Here is a 16803-nt window from a genome sequence, read left to right as displayed (position 1 = left end):
TAGACCTGTATCTTCTTCTTTAAGAGGCTCCTCTGTCCTCCACTCATTACCTGTATTAATGGCACCTGTTTGAACTTGTTATCAGTATAAAAGACACCTGTTCACAACCTCAAACAGTCACACTCCAAACTCCACTATGGTGAAGACCAAAGAGCTGTCGAAGGACACCAGAAACAAAATTGTAGACCTGCACCAGGCTGGGAAGACTGAATCTGCAATAGGCAAGCAGCTTGGTGTGAAGAAATCAACTGTGGGAGCAATAATTAGAAAATGGAAGACATACAAGACCACTGATAATCTCCCTCGATCTGGGGCTCCACGCAAGATCTCACCCCGTGAGGTCAAAATGATCACAAGAACAGTGAGCAAACATCCCAGAACCACACGGGGGGACCTAGTGAATGACCTTCAGAGAGCTGGAGCAACGTAACAAAGGCTACCATCAGTAACACACTACGCTGCCAGGGACTCAGATCCTGCAGTGCCAGACGTGTCCCCCTGCTTAAGCCAGTACATGTCCGGGCCCATCTGAAGTATGCTAGAGAGCATTTAGATGATCCAGAAGTGGATTGGGAGAATATCATATGGTCAGATGAAACCAAAGTAGAACTGTTTGGTAGAAACACAACTTGTCGTGTTTGGAGGAGAGAGAACACCATACCTACTGTGAAGCATGGGGGTGGCAACATCATGCTTTGGGGCTGTTTCTCTGCAAAGGGAACAGGACGACTGATCCGTGTACATGAAAGAATAAATGGGGCAATGTATTGTGAGATTTTGAGTGCAAACCTCCTTCCATCAGCAAGGGCATTGAAGATGAAATGTGGCTGATCTTTCAGCATGACAATGATCCCAAACACACCGCCCGGGCAACGAAGGAGTGGCTTCGTAAGAAGCATTTCAAGTCCTGGAGTGGCCTCCAGATCTCATCCCCATAGAAAACCTTTGGAGGGAGTTGAAAGTCCGTGTTGCCCAGGGACAGCCCCAAAACATCACTGCTCTAGAGGAGATCTGCATGCAGGAATGGGCCAACATACCAGCAACAGTGTGTGACAACCTTGTGAAGACTTACAGAAAATGTTTGACCTCTGTCATTGCCAACAAAGGATATATAACAAAGTATTGAGATGAACTTTTGATATTGACCAAATACTTATTTTCCACCATAATTTGCAAATAAATTATTTCCAAATCAGACAATGTGATTGTCTGGATTTGTTTCCACATTTTGTCTCTCATAGTTGAGGTATACCTATGATGAAAATTACAGGCCTCTCTCATCTTCTTAAGTGGGAGAACTTGCACAATTGATGGCTGACTAAATACTTTTTTTCCCCACTGTAAGTGGCTATATATCACCCTAGCTCCCTGCAGTGATACAAGCTATTAGGTATAGGCCCAGAAGTGACCTATAGAAAAGTTGGGAGTTATAAAAAGTCTAAAAAAATAAAAAATGAGGTTTCATTGCCATATGTTTAAGTAGAAAGTCAGTTGTTATTGCTTAGACTGATTTTGTTTTGTTTTGTTTTATAGATGTTTAACCCTGCAATTGTTATATATGAGTGGTTATATATCACCCTAGTTCCCTGCAGTGATACAAGTTATTAGGTATAGGCCCAGAAGTGACCTATAGAAAAGTTGTGAGTTATACAAAGTCTAAAAAAAAAAAAAAAAATTGGGGTTTCATTACCATATGTTTAAGAAGAAAGTCAGTTGTTATTGCTTAGATTGATTTTTTTTTTTCCTATGGATGTGTAACCCTGAAATTGTTATATATGTGAAGAAACATATAATATGACATATTGTAATATATAAAAACCTCAATAAAAATCTTTGATTTAAAAAAAAATAAAAAATATATACTCCACTCCTACAGCACGAGTCAGGGCTATGGGTCACCAGTCCGACAGTTTCAATGTCCTCAACGGTACTTGGCAGGGATGCCCTTTGTCCGCCCTGTTGTTTGCGCTCTGCATAGAATCCCTGGCCCAACACATTAGAAACTCCCCAGACATCTCGGGTATAAGCATCAAACAAGGGGAATATAAGCTCACTTTATTTGCGGATGATATTCTTCTATCTCTAACCAGACCTTTGATCTCCCTCCCAAATCTTTATAAAATTATTGACTCCTTCTCCAAAATTTCTGGATATAAGGTAAACCTAGAAAAATGTGAGGCTATGCCTATAGGTCTTCCTGACCACACTAAAAAGCTAATAGAATTACATTTTGAATTTAAATGGATTAAACAGCACCTCCGTTATTTAGGGATAAACCTAACAAAAAGCTCTTCAGAATTATATCATGCAAACTTCCCCACACTATACAAATCTATTAAACAGTACCTTAGAAATTGGAGCAAACTGAGATTCTCTTGGTTTGATAGGTTGTCTGCAGTTAAGATGTCAGTGCTCCCATGGATTCTTTACCTGTTTCGCACCTTACCTATAAATATCCCAATGCAAGATCTGGACGATCTTCAAAAACATACCAACAGCTTCATAAGAGGTAACAAAAAAGCCAGAATTTCTTCTAATACACTTAATAGACACAGAAAGTTGGGGGGAATCGGGGCACCAAACTTCAAACATTACTATCAGGCGGCCAGGCTAGCACAGACAACCCTCCTTAATGAGCTAGAAGAGGATATAATTTGGACAAAAATAGAATCAGACATTATAGAATTAGAGCCACGATCTTTAGTGCTGTGGGACCCAAAACGCTGTATCTGTAAAAATCACACCACTTTCCCAATCTCAGACTTCATGATTAAACAATGGTCCAAACTCTTCTCAACTCTTAAGCTACTTCCACATAATTCGGTTAAAACTCCACTGGGATGTATAATTAATACGGAACATACCCCAATTATGAAAAAATTGGAAAACAGGGGACTGTATAGGATTGCAAATCTGTTGGAGAGGGGTAGAATGCTCACCTATACACAATTGCAAGAAAAACTCCATCCCACCAAACTCCACTGGTTCTTATTCCTGCAAATCTCTTCTACGATACACCACCTTACATCAGTGGGCTCGGGTACACCTCTCACCATCCTAGAACTATGTGTAGTTCACCATCGAGGCCTAAGAAAACAATTTCGCAATTATACCAGGCAATTCAGTGTGCCTTAGGGAATACTAAAACCCCTTTACAAGTTAAATGAGAAACAGACCTAAACAAGGTATTTGATATACAATCCTGGCATGCAATTTTATATAACGCGGGTAGGGGGTTGCTTAGTGCAGACATGTGAGAAAACATTATCAAGACTGACTTTCGTTGGTATCTCACCCCGCTGATTACCTCACACACTGTTAGACACGGAACCAAACTCTGTTATAGAGGCTGTGATGAGGAAGGCTCTTATAAACACATGTGGTGGGATTGCCCTCACCCACATAGGGTGTGGAATAGGCTATCATATTTTTTAAGCTCCATTTTGGAAAGCCCTATTAAACTCTCAATGGAACAAGCACTACTACATACCAGACTTAAAGAGTTCAATAAATACATAAACCAATTCATTAAGATAACCTGCACAGCAACCAGGGTGTGTATTGCACGCCACTGGAAAGAGAGTGCCCCATCCTGGGGAGAAGTTATATTAAAAATTTGACACTACTATAATATGTCGGCACAGGCAGCAATACTACAAGACACGCATGAAACTTTTCAGAAAGTATGGTGTCACTGGATTTTACACGATACTTCCCAAGCCAGATTAGAGGGTATGTGACAGGCCTTCTCTATGAGGGTCCACTTCTTAACGAGTTAGAGGTATGTTGTATCCGAACAGTTACCAAGTCAAACCCCTCCAGGTAAAGGTGGATGTCCTGTTGAAGTCCTTCCCCGTTCCCCCCCACCCCTTTCTTTCTACTTCTGACTTTCCTTTTTCTTTCTCTTCACCAAGTACTTTGTATGCAATGAGAAGCTGATACACCACAAATTCCTATAGTAGAATGCAGAGTAAACTAATATGTTATTATTACCTGTTTCAGTATAATGACAACCGATCAAAACTCTGTAAGTATTGATAGAGGCCTGTATGCAACAAAGCTAATTTTCTCTCCTTGTTTTTTTTTTGGTTGTATTGTAATATGTTTCTGTGGTTGTTACATTGTACATCCTTTTTGAATGTCTCACTTCTTACTGTTTTTTTTTTGATAAACACAAAAACAAAACCTCAATAAAAATTTTATTAACTAAAATAAAAAAAACACCCCCCCCAAAAAATAAAAAAATAACACTAACCCCAGAAAATGTACTCACAGTGCTTGAAGTTTGAAGTCGGGACATCCATCGTCATCCAGGCGGCGAGAAGTGTTTAAATCAGCCAATAGAATTTAAGCAGCTCTCATCCTATTGGCTGATTTGAATATTTCAGCCAATAGGAATGCAACGGTACCCCAATATAAAAGGGGGGTACCTTGCATTACCTTGCTGGATGTCATCGCCAGTCCTGGTCAGCTCTGCTCCACACCGCCACAGCTCGCCACCAGGATGAAGAAAGAAAATGCCCCTGCAATGGATGAAGAAGTCGCCGCCTGGATGAAGACTTCTCGTCGCCTGTATGAAGATGGATGTCCGGACTGTGAGTACATTTTCTGGGGTTAGTGTTAGTTTTTTGTTTTTTTTAAGATTAGTTTCTTTTATTTTAATGGACGCAAAAGAGCTGATTGCAAAAGAGCTGATTGCCCATACAAATACCCTTTTAGGGTCAATGAGTAGCTTAGGTTTTTATTAGACTTAGGTTTTTTATTTTGGGGTTGGTTGGGTGGGGGGTTTTACTGTTAGGGGGACTTTGTAAGTTTATTATGTAAAAGAGGTGTTTACTTTAGGGCAATGCAAAAGGCCATTTGAGGAGCTATTGGTAGTTTGTTAGATTAGGGGATGTTTTTATTTTGGGGGCCTTTTTTGTTTTTATAGAGCTATTAGATTAGGTTTAATTTGTATTATTTTGGATAATTTCATTTATTATTTTCTGTAATCTTAGTGGTTTTTTATTTTTCGTAATTTTAGTGTTATTTGTTTTTTGTAATGATAGATAATTTAAAATTTTTGTAATTTAGTGTTTGTTTTTTGTAATTTAGTTTTTTTTATTTCTAGTTTAATTTTTTTTAAATATTAATGTTAGGTTAATTTATAGTTTAATCTTAGTTTTTTTTTTATTTCACAGGTAAGTTTTTATATTTTAATTTTAATTTAAAGTTGGGGGGTTTAGGTTTAGGGGTTAATAGTTTAATTTAGTGTTTTGCGATGTGGGGGGCCGGCGGTTTAGGGTTTAATAGGTTTATTATAGTAGTAGCGATGTGGGGGCTTGCGGTTTAGGGGTTAATAGGTTTATTGTAGTAGTAGAGATGTGGGGGCCGGTGGTTTAGGGGTTAATAGTTTTATTTAGTGTGGGATATGTGGGTGGTGGCCGTTTAGGGGTTAATACGGTTATACTATTTGCGATGCGGGGGATGGCGGTTTAGGGGTTAATAGTGTAGTTTATGGGTGTTAGTGTACTTTGTAACATTTTTGTTATGAGTTTTGTGAAACATTTTTGTTTTGCAAAATCCATAACTACTGGTCTCAGATAGCGGAATGGATCGTGGTGGTATAGACTATAACGCTAGTGTTATAGCTGGACCGCACAACCTGTAATACAGACGCAATGAAAATCCTGCACTCAAAAGTGCGTAATGGAGAGTTGCGTAAAGGCTTAAAAGGAGACCTGCATATTCTGCACACAATGGTCAATTTTTCAGTATAGTTACACTCATACTAAAAAATACTAAAAAAAGGAGTGTTATCTAATTCTGAGTTTAAACCCTTTGGATATAAAGTGTCAAAGTTATAAATAAATTCGGCTTCCTTCCTTAATAACTTAAATTCAAAATTCCCACCTCGCCAATCATGTCCTACTTTCCTTAGGCCCCAATATTTTAATCCCTTAATCTGTTTGCTATGAACTTCTGTAAAATGTTTATATAGGTGAGTATTTGTTAATCCTCTCTCTACAAAGGATGCTCTCTAATCCTGTCTCTTAACATTCTAGAGGTTTCACTTATATAGATCAGATTGCAAGAGCATTGTAGCATGTATACAATTCCTTTGCTACTACACCTACTTGTGTCTTTGATTTCAAAGTCTTTATCTAAACCTGGAAAATGTATAGTTTTCTTTTTGCTACTATATCTGCATGCCCGACAAGTTAGGCATGGATAAAAACCTTTTACACTTTCACCCTTCAGATCTTTATCTTTATTTATAGGATTTTTAATTCAGTTGAATTCACTTGGGGCTAACATGCGGCTAGATTTAGAGTTGGGCGGTAGCCGTCAAAACCAGTGTTAGAGGCTCCTAACGCTGGTTTTTACCGCCCTCTGGTATTTGGAGTCAGTCAGGAAAGGGTCTAATGCTCACTTTGCAGCCGTGACTTTTCCATACCGCAGATCCCCCTACGCCATTTGCGTATCCTATCTTTTCAATGGGATCTTTCTAACGCCGATATTTAGAGTCGTGGCTGAAGTGAGCGTTAGAAATCTAACGACAGAACTCCAGCCGCAGAAAAAAGTCAGTAGTTAAGAGCTTTCTGGGCTAATGCCGGTTTATAAAGCTCTTAACTACTGTGCTCTAAAGTACACTAACACCCATAAACTACCTATGTACCCCTAAACCGAGGTCCCCCCACATCACCACCACTCTATTAAATTTTTTAACCCCTAATCTGCCGCTCCGTACACCGTCGCCAGCTAAGTTATCCCTATGTACCCCTAATCTGCTGCCCCTAATACCGCCGACACCTATATTATATTTATTAACCCCTAATCTGCCCCCCCCAACGTCGCCGCCACCTACCTACACTTATTGACCCCTAATCTGCCGAGCGGACCGCACCGCTACTATAATAAAGTTATTAACCCCTAATCTGCCTCACTCCCGCCTCAATAACCCTATAATAAATAGTATTAACCCCTAATCTGCCCTCCCTAACATCGCCAACACCTAACTTCAAGTATTAACCCCTAATCTGCCGACCGAAGCTCACCGCTACTATAATACATTTATTAACCCCTAAAGCTAAGTCTAACCTTAACCCTAACACCCCCCTAAGTTAAATATAATTTAAATCTAACTAAATAAATTAACTCTTATTAAATAAATTATTCCTATTTAAAGCTAAATACTTACCTGTAAAATAAACCCTAATATAGCTACAATATAAATTATAATTATATTGTAGCTATTTTAGGATTAATATTTATTTTCCAGGCAACTTTGTATTTATTTTAACCAGGTACAATAGCTATTAAATAGTTAAGAACTATTTAATAGTTACCTAGTTAAAATAATTACAAATTACCTGTAAAATAAATCCTAACCTAAGTTACAATTAAACCTAATACTACACTATCAATAAATAAATTAAATAAACTACCTACAATTATCTACAATTAAACCTAACACTACACTCTCAATAAATTAATTAAATACAATACCTACAATTAAATACAATGAAATAAACTAACTAAAGTACAAAAAATAAAAAAGAACTAAGTTACAAAAAAAAAAATATTTAAAAACATTAGAAAAATATTACAACAATTTTTAAACTAATTACACCTACTCTAAGCCCTCTAATAAAATAACAAAGCCCCCCAAAATAAAAAAATGCCCTACCCTATTCTAAATTTAAAAAGTTCAGAGCTCTTTTACCTTACCAGCCCTGAAAAGGGCCCTTTGCGGGGCATGCCCCAAAGAATTCAGCTCTTTTGCCTGTAAAAAAAAAACATACAATACCCCCCCAACATTACAACCCACCACCCACATACCCCTAATCTAACCCAAACCCCCCTTAAATAAACCTAACACTAAGCCCCTGAAGATCTCCCTACCTTGTCTTCACCACACCGGGTCCCGATCTGTCCAGAAGAGCCTCCGAAATCTTCATCCAAGCCCAAGCAGGGGCTGAAGAGTGACGTCCATCCTCCGGCTGAAGTCTGGTTCCAAGCGGCAAATGAAGAAGTCCATCTTCGGGAAGAAATCTTCATCTTATCCGGGCAGAAGAGGACATCCGGACCAGCAAACATCTTCATCCAAGCCGCATCTTCTATGTTGTTCCATCGGATGATGAACGGCTGATCTTGAAGACCTCCGGCGCGAATCCATCCTCTTCGTTCGACGTCCGACTGAAGAATGACGGTTCCTTTAAGGGACGTCATCCAAGATGGCGTCCCTTGAATTCCGATTGGCTGATAGGATTCTATCAGCCAATCGGAATTAAGGTAGGAAAATTCTGATTGGCTGATGGAATCAGCCAATCAGATTCAAGTTCAATCCGATTGGCTGATTGGATCAGCCAATCAGATTGAGCTTGCATTCTATTGGCTGTTTTACAAAGTTGCCTGTAAAATAAATATTAATCCTAAAATAGCTACAATATAATTATAATTTATATTGTAGCTATATTAGGGTTTATTTTACAGGTAAGTATTTAGCTTTAAATAGGAATAATTTATATAATAAGAGTTAATTTATTTAGTTAGATTTAAATTATATTTAACTTAGGGGGGGGTGTTAGTGTTAGGGTTAGACTTAGCGTTAGGGGTTAATCCATTTATTAGACTAGCGGCAAGATCCGATCGGCAGATTAGGGGTAAATTATTGTAGGTAGCTGGCGGCGACGTTGTGGGGGGCAGATTAGGGGTTAATAAATATAATATAGGGGTCGGCGGTGTTAGGGGCAGCAGATTAGGGGTACATAACTATAATGTATGTTGCGGCGGTATACAGAGCGGCAGATTAGGGGTTAAAAATAATATGCAGGGGTCAGCAATAGCGGGGGCGGCATATTAGAGGTTAATAAGTGTAAGGTTAGGGGTGTTTAGACTCGGGGTACATGTTAGGGTGTTAGGTGCAGACATAGGAAGTGTTTTCCCATAGTAAACAATGGGGCTGCGTTAGGAGCTGAACGCTGCTTTTTTGCAGGTGTTAGGTTTTTTTTCAGCTCAAACTGCCCCATTGTTTTCTATGGGGGAATCATGCACGAGCACGTTTTTGAAGCTGGCCGCGTCTGTAAGCACCGCTGGTATTGAGAGTTGCAGTGGCGGTAAATATGCCTGTATGCTCCCTTTTTGGAGCCTAACGCAGCCATTCTGTTAACTCTAAATACCAGCAGTATTTAAAAGGTGCGGGGGAAAAAAAGCACGCGTAGCTAACGCACCCCTTTGGCCGCAGAACTCTAAATCTAGCCAATGGTTTTAAAATTCTTTGTTTTAAAATTCTTTGTTTTTCTGTATATTATCTTTGGATATGGTGAGATCTTATCTCCTATTACTGGGTCTTTCTTGATTAAATGCCAATCGCCTAGATTACAAATCTTGCGTTAGCCTTAAAAAGCAGCATTCAGAGGTCCCAACGCTGCTTTTTAACGCCCGCTTTTATTACGAGTCTGGCAGGTGCAGGTGTACCGCTCACTTTTCTTCCATGACTCGAGCTTACCGCAAATCCCCTTACGTAAATTGCGTATCCTATATTTTTAATGGGACTTGCCTAACGCCTGTATTACAAGTCTTGGAAGAAGTGAGCGGTAGACCCTCTCCTGTCAAGACTCCTACCGCATTTAAAAGTCAGTAGTTAAGAGTTTTATAGGCTAACGCCGTAACATAAAACTCTTAACTAAAGTGCTAAAAAGTACACTAACACCCATAAACTACCAATTTACCCCTAAACCGAGCCCCCCCCCCCACATCGCAAACACTTAAATAAAGTTTTTAACCCCTAATCTGCCGACTGGACATCGCCGCCACTTTAATAAATATATTAACCCCTAAACCGCCGCACTCCCGCCTCGCAAACACTAGTTACATTTTATTAACCCCTAATCTGCCGTCCCTAACATTGTCGACACCTACCTACATTTATTAACCCCTAATCTTCCGACCCCAACGTCGCCGCTACTATATTAAATTTATTAACCCCTAAACCTAAGTCTAAACCTAAGTCTAACACCCCCCTAACTTAAATATAATTTAAATAAAATGAAATTAAATTACTACAATTAATTATATTATTCCTATTTAAAACTAAATACTTACCTGTAAAATAAACCATAAGATAGCTACAATATAACTAATAGTTACATTTGTATCTATCTTAGGGTTTATATTTATTTTACAGGCAACTTTGTATTTATTTTAACTAGGTACAATAGTTATTAAATAGCTAACCTAAATTACAATTACACCTAACACTATACTATCATTAAATTAATTACCTAAACTAACTACAATTAATTAAATACATTTAAATTAAATAAACTAAAGTACAAAAAAACCCCCACTAAATTACAGAAGAAATTTAAACTAATTACACATAATCTAATCCCCCTAATAAAATAAAAAAAAAACCAAAATAATAAAATTCCCTACCCTATACTTAATTACAAATAGCCCTTAAAAGGGCCTTTTTGCGGGGCATTGCCCCAAAGTAATCAGCACTATTACCTGTAAAAAAATACAATACCCCACCCCCCAACATTACAACCCACCACTGGGTCCAATCAGCCAATAGAATGCAAGCTCAATTCTATTGGCTGATTGGATCAGCCAATAGGATTTTTTCTACCTTAATTCCGATTGGCTGATAGAATCCTATCAGCCAATCGGAATTCAAGGGACACCATCTTGGATGACGTCATTTAAAGGAACCTTCATTCGTCGGGAGTCGTTGGAAGAAGAGGATGCTCTGCGTTGGCTGGCTTCAAGCTCCGCTCCGGATGGATGAAGATAGAAGATGCCGCCTGGATGAAGACTTCTGCCTGTATGGAGGTCCTCTTCTGCCCGGATCGGATGAAGACTTCTGCCCCTCTGGAGGACCACTTGTGCCCAGCTGGGTGAAGACGGCTCAAGGTAGGGTGATCTTCAAGGGGGTAGTGTTAGGTTTTATTAAGGGGGGATTAGGTGGGTTTTAGAGTAGCGTTGGGTGTGTAGGTGGTGGGTTGTAATGTTGGGGGGTTATTGCTTTTTTTTTTACAGGTAATGGAGCTGATTACATTGGGGCAATGCCCCGCAAAAGGCCCTTTTAAGAGCTATTTGTAATTTAGTATAGGGAATTTTATTATTTTGGGGGGCTTTTTTATTTTATTAGGGGGATTACATTAGGTGTAATTAGTTTAAAATTCTTGTAATTATTTTTTTATTTTCTATAATTTAGTGGGGGTTTTTTGTACTTTAGTTTATTTAATTTAATTGTATTTAATTGTATTTAGTTTAGGTCATTCATTTAATGATAGTGTAGTGTTAGGTGTAATTGTAATTTAGGTTAGGATTTATTTTACAGGTATATTTGTATTTATTTTAACTAGGAAGTTTATTTTGTACCTAGTTAAAATAAATACAAAGTTGCCTGTAAAATAAATATAAACCCTAAGATAGATACAAATGTAACTATTAGTTATATTGTAGCTATCTTATGGTTTATTTTACAGGTAAGTATTTAGTTTTAAAAAGGATTAATTTATTTAATTGTAGTTATTTTCTTTAAATTTATTTAAATTATATTTAAATTAGGGGGTGTTATGGTTAGACTTAGGTTTAGGGGTTAATAAATTTAATATAGTAGCGGCAACGATGGATGTGGCAGATTAGGGGTTAATAATTGTAGGTAGGTTGCAGCGACGTTGGGGGTTAATAAATATAATGTAGGGTTCAGCGATGTTGGGGGCATCAGATTAGGGGTTTATAAGTATAATGTAGGTGGCAGCGGTGTCCGGAGCGGCAAATTAGGGGTTAATAATATAATGCAGGTGGCGACGATGTCAGGGGCTGCAGATTAGGGGTTAATAAGTGTAAGATTAGGGGTGTTTAGACTCGGGTTCATGTTAGGCTGTTAGGTGTAGAGATAAATGTACTTTCCCCATAGGAATCAATGGGGCTGCGTTAAGAGCTGAACGCAGCTTTTTTGCAGGTGGTTTTTTTTCAGCACGATCTGCCCCATTGATTCCTATAGGGAAATCGTGCACGAGCACGTTTAGCCAGCTTACCGCTACCGTAAGCAACGCTGGTATTGAGGTGAGATGTGGAGCTACATTTTGCTCTACAATTACCTTTTTGCGGCTAACGCCGGGTTTAAAAAAAAACCGTAATACCAGCGTTGTCTTAAGGGATCGTTGAAAAAAAAATGCTCGTTAGCAACGCACCCCTGTTACCGCAAAACTCGTAATCTCTGTGAATGTCTTTTAATTATCGTATTCATCATCCAATGGTCCTCACTATATTAATTTATGAACAGGACTTCTATACTTTCATCACTAATTATTGGTTTTGGTTTTATTTCTAAAAGAATTTTCCCTTGGCATATTTCTTGCTCTCAATTTTGCTTCATTTATATTTTTTTCTCTATATCCACGCTCAACAAATTTATCTCCTAATACTGTGACTTGCTTTTCAAAATCACTGTCTTTCGTGCAATTTTTTCTTATCCTTAAACATTGTTCTGTTTGGATATTCTTCTTCCATTGATGGAAGTGGCAACTTGAAGCATGGATATAGTTGTTTGCATCAACGGGTTTGAAATGGGTTTTAGTCTCAACTTTACCTTCTTCTACCTAAATGTCTAAGTCTAGGAATGTAATCTTATTTCTACTAATGATATGTGTGAAATTCAGGCCTCTATTATTCTTCTAATGATTCCATCCTCCCCTTCCATATAATAATAATATTGTCTATATATCTCTTAATGAGTACAAGATTCGCACCAACCTCGCAGAATTCCAGAAATCTTCTTTCCCAATCTCCCATAAACAAATTTGCGTAGCTCGGTGTGAATCTTGTACCCAATGCTGTCCCCTCCACTTGTAAAAAATAGTCTATCTTCTGATAAAAAATAGTTAACTGCTTCAAAACCTAAATTGTGATTTATTGAAGTGTAAAGGGACATGACATCACACGTTGCAATAATAAAATCACTTCCCCATTCTAAATTCTGTAAGATTCTTATTAGGTCAGTTGAGTCTTTAAGATAAGTTTCTAATTTAGTTACATAATGTTGTAGAAATCTATCAACATACTGAGACATCTATCAACATACTTATTTCACAAAGTAGAACTTTCCTGTAGAATATTAGTCTGATCCCGCCTATTATAGTCAGTTCAGCGCCAAAATACCAGGCAATTCCTCTGTGAACAAGGAACACAGCAACCTCAGACGATCGTTTCGGCCTTCATTGGGCTTCACTGGACTCACCGTATGAGGCGGGTTCAGACTCATATACTACAGGAAATTTCTACTCTGTGAAAAGCATTAATGGGCCCAGGTGGTAAATCACCATAGAACTGGCTAACAATGGTATTGAGCTAGTTGTTCGTTCCTGTGAGAGTGCTTCTCTTTGTGTATATATATATATATATATATATATATATATATATATATATATATATATATATATATATATATATATATATAGATAGATAATAGATAGATAGATATAGATATAGATAGACACAGTAGATGTATATATTTTTTTATTTAATAATAAAAATTACATTATTTTCTATGTAAAGAACAAACAAGAATGAAACATATGCTTTACACACATCGGATTATTTAGATTTCTTTACAGTATGTAAAATAATTGTTTAAAACAATTAATATTTTTTAATATTTAATATTTCAAGAATGTGCATTAAAGCTAGCAATTCGTGATCACCTAGATTACGAGTTTTACGTTAGGCTTAAAAAGCAGCATTGGCCGGTCCCAACGCTGCTTTTTAACGCCCGCTGGTATTACGAGTCTTGAAGGTACAGGATCACCGCTCACTTTTTTGGCCAGACTTGGAAATACCGCAAATCCATTTACTTTTTTTCAATTGGACTTGCATAGCGCCGCTAAAAAGTACACTAACACCCATAAACTACCTATTAACCCCTAAACCGAGGCCCACATCGCAAACACTAAAATAAAATTTTTAACCCCTAATCTGCCGAACTGGACATCTCCGCCACTATAATAAATATATTAACCCCTAAACCGCCATCCCTAACATCGCTGACACCTACCTATATTTATTAACCCCTAATCTGCCGCCCCCAACGTCGCCGCCACTATACTAAGTTATTAACCCCTAAATCTAAGTCTAACCCTAACCCCCCTAACTTAAATATAATTTAAATAAATCTAAATAAAATTACTATAATTAACTAAATTATTCCTATTTAAAACTAAATACTTAATTGTAAAATAAACCCAAAGTTAGCTACAATGTAACTAATAGTTACATTGTAACTAGCTTAGGGTTTATTTTTATTTTACAGACAAGTTTGTATTTATTTTAACTAGGTAGAATAGTTATTAAATAGTTATTAACTATTTAATAAGCTACCTAGATAAACTAAATACAAATTTACCTGTAAAATAAAACCTAACCTAAGTTACACTAACACTACACTATAATTAAATTAATTCCCTAAACTAAATACAATTAAATAAAATTAGCAAAAGTACAAAAAAAAACCACTAAATTACAGAAAATAATAATCAAATTATAAAGATTTTTAAACTAATTACACCTAATCTAATCCCCCTAACAAAATAAAAAAGCCCCCCCAAAATAAAAAAAGCCCTACCCTACACTAAATTACAAATAGCCCTTAAAAGGGCCTTTTGCGGGGCATTGCCCCTAAGTAATCAGCTCTTTGACCTGTAAAAAAAATTACAAATCCCCCCAAACATTAAAACCCACCACCCACACACCCAACCCTACTCTAAAACCCACCCAATACCCCCTTAAAAAAACCTAACACTAACCCCTTGAAGATCACCTTACCGGGAGAAGTCTTCATCCAACCAGGCCGAAGTCCTCCATGAATCCGGCAGAAGTGGTCCTCCAGACGGGCAGAAGTGGTCCTCCAGACGGGCAGAAGTCTTCATCCAAATGGCATCTTCTATCTTGATCCATCCGGCGCGGAGCGAGTCCATCTTCAAGACATCCGACGCGGAGCATCCTCTTCTTTCCACGGAGACTGAAGAATGAAGGTCCCTTTAAGTGACGTCATCCAAGATGGCGTCCCTCAGATTCCAATTGGCTGATAGAATTCTATCAGCCAATTGAAATTAAGGTAGGAAAAATCCTATTGGCTGATGCAATCAACCAATAAGATTGAACTTCAATCCTATTGGCTGATCTAATCAGCTAAAAGGATTGAGCTGGCATTCTATTGGCTGTTCCAATCAGCCAATAGAATGCCAGCTCAATCCTATTGGCCGATTGCATCAGCCAATAGGATTTTTTCTACCTTACTTCCGATTGGCTGATAGAATTCTATCAGCCAATCGGAATTGAAGGGATGCCATCTTGAATGACGTCACTTAAAGGTACCTTCATTCTTCAGTCGCCGTGGAAAGAAGAGGATGCTCCGCGTCGGATGTCTTTAAGATGGACCCGCTCCGCGCTGGATGGATGAAGATAGAAGATGACGTCTGGATGAAGACTTCTGCCCATCTGGAGGACCACTTCTGCCGGATTCGTTGAGGACTTCGGCCAGGTTAGATGAAGACTTCTCTCGGTAAGGTGATCTTCAAGGGGTTAGTGTTAGGTTTTTTTAAGGGGGTATTGGGTTGGTTTTAGAGTAGGGTTGATTGTGTGGGTGGTGGGTTTTAATGTTGTGGGGATTTGTAATTTTTTTAACAGGTAAAAGAGCTGATTACTTTGGGGCAATGTCCTGCAAAAGGCCCTTTTGAGGGCTATTTGTAATTTAGTGTAGGGTAGGGCTTTTTATTTTGGGGGGGCTTTTTTATTTTGTTAGGGGGATTAGATAAGGTGTAATTAGTTTAAAATCTTGTAATTTGTTTATTATTTTCTGAAATTTAGTGGGGGGTTTTGTACTTTATCTAATTTTATTTAATTCTATTTAATTGTATTTAATTTAGGGAATTAATTTAATTATAGTGTAGTGTTAGGTGTAATTGTAACTTAGGTTAGGTTTTATTTTACAGGTACTTTTGTATTTATTTTAGCTAGGTAGTTTATTAAATAGATAATAACTATTTAGTAACTATTCTACCTAGTTAAAATAAATACAAACTTGCCTGTAAAATAAAAATAAAGCCTAAACTAGCTACAATGTAACTATTAGTTATATCGTATCTAGCTTAGGGTTTATTTTATAGGTATTTAGTTTTAAATAGGAATAATTTAGTTAATTATAGTAATTTTATTTAGATTTATTTAAATTATATTTAAGTTAGGGGGGTTAGGGTTAGGGTTAGACTTAGGTTTAGGGGTTAATATGTATATTATAGTGGCGGCGACGTTGGGGGGGTCAGATTAAGGGTTAATAAGTGTAGGAAGGTTGTGTCGACATTTGGAGGCGGCAGATTAGGGGTTAAAAAATATAATGTAGGTGTCGGCGATGTTGGGGCAGTAGATTAGGGGTTAATACATATATTGTAGGTGGCGGCGGTGTCCGGAGCAGCAGATTAGGGTTTAATAATATAATGCAGGTGTTGGCGATGTTGGGGGCGGCAGATTAGGGGTTAATACGTGTAAGATTAGGGGTGTTTAGACTCGGGGTTCATGTTAGGGTGTTAGGTGTAGACATAAATTGTATTTCCCCATAGGAATCAATGGGGCTGCGTTAGGAGCTAAATGCTGCTTTTTTACAGGTGTTAGACTTTTTTTCAGCCGGCTCTCCCCGTTGATTCCTATGGGGAAATCGTGCACAAGCATGTTCCACCAGCTCACCACTGACTTAAGCAGCGCTGGTTTTGGAGTGCGGTAATGAGTCATTATTAAAGCTAGATCTGCAGCTTTAGA

Source organism: Bombina bombina, chromosome 5 (genome assembly GCF_027579735.1).
Source record: "Bombina bombina isolate aBomBom1 chromosome 5, aBomBom1.pri, whole genome shotgun sequence".
NCBI classification, from domain to species: Eukaryota; Metazoa; Chordata; class Amphibia; order Anura; family Bombinatoridae; genus Bombina; species Bombina bombina.
This window is presented reverse-complemented; position numbering follows the sequence as displayed.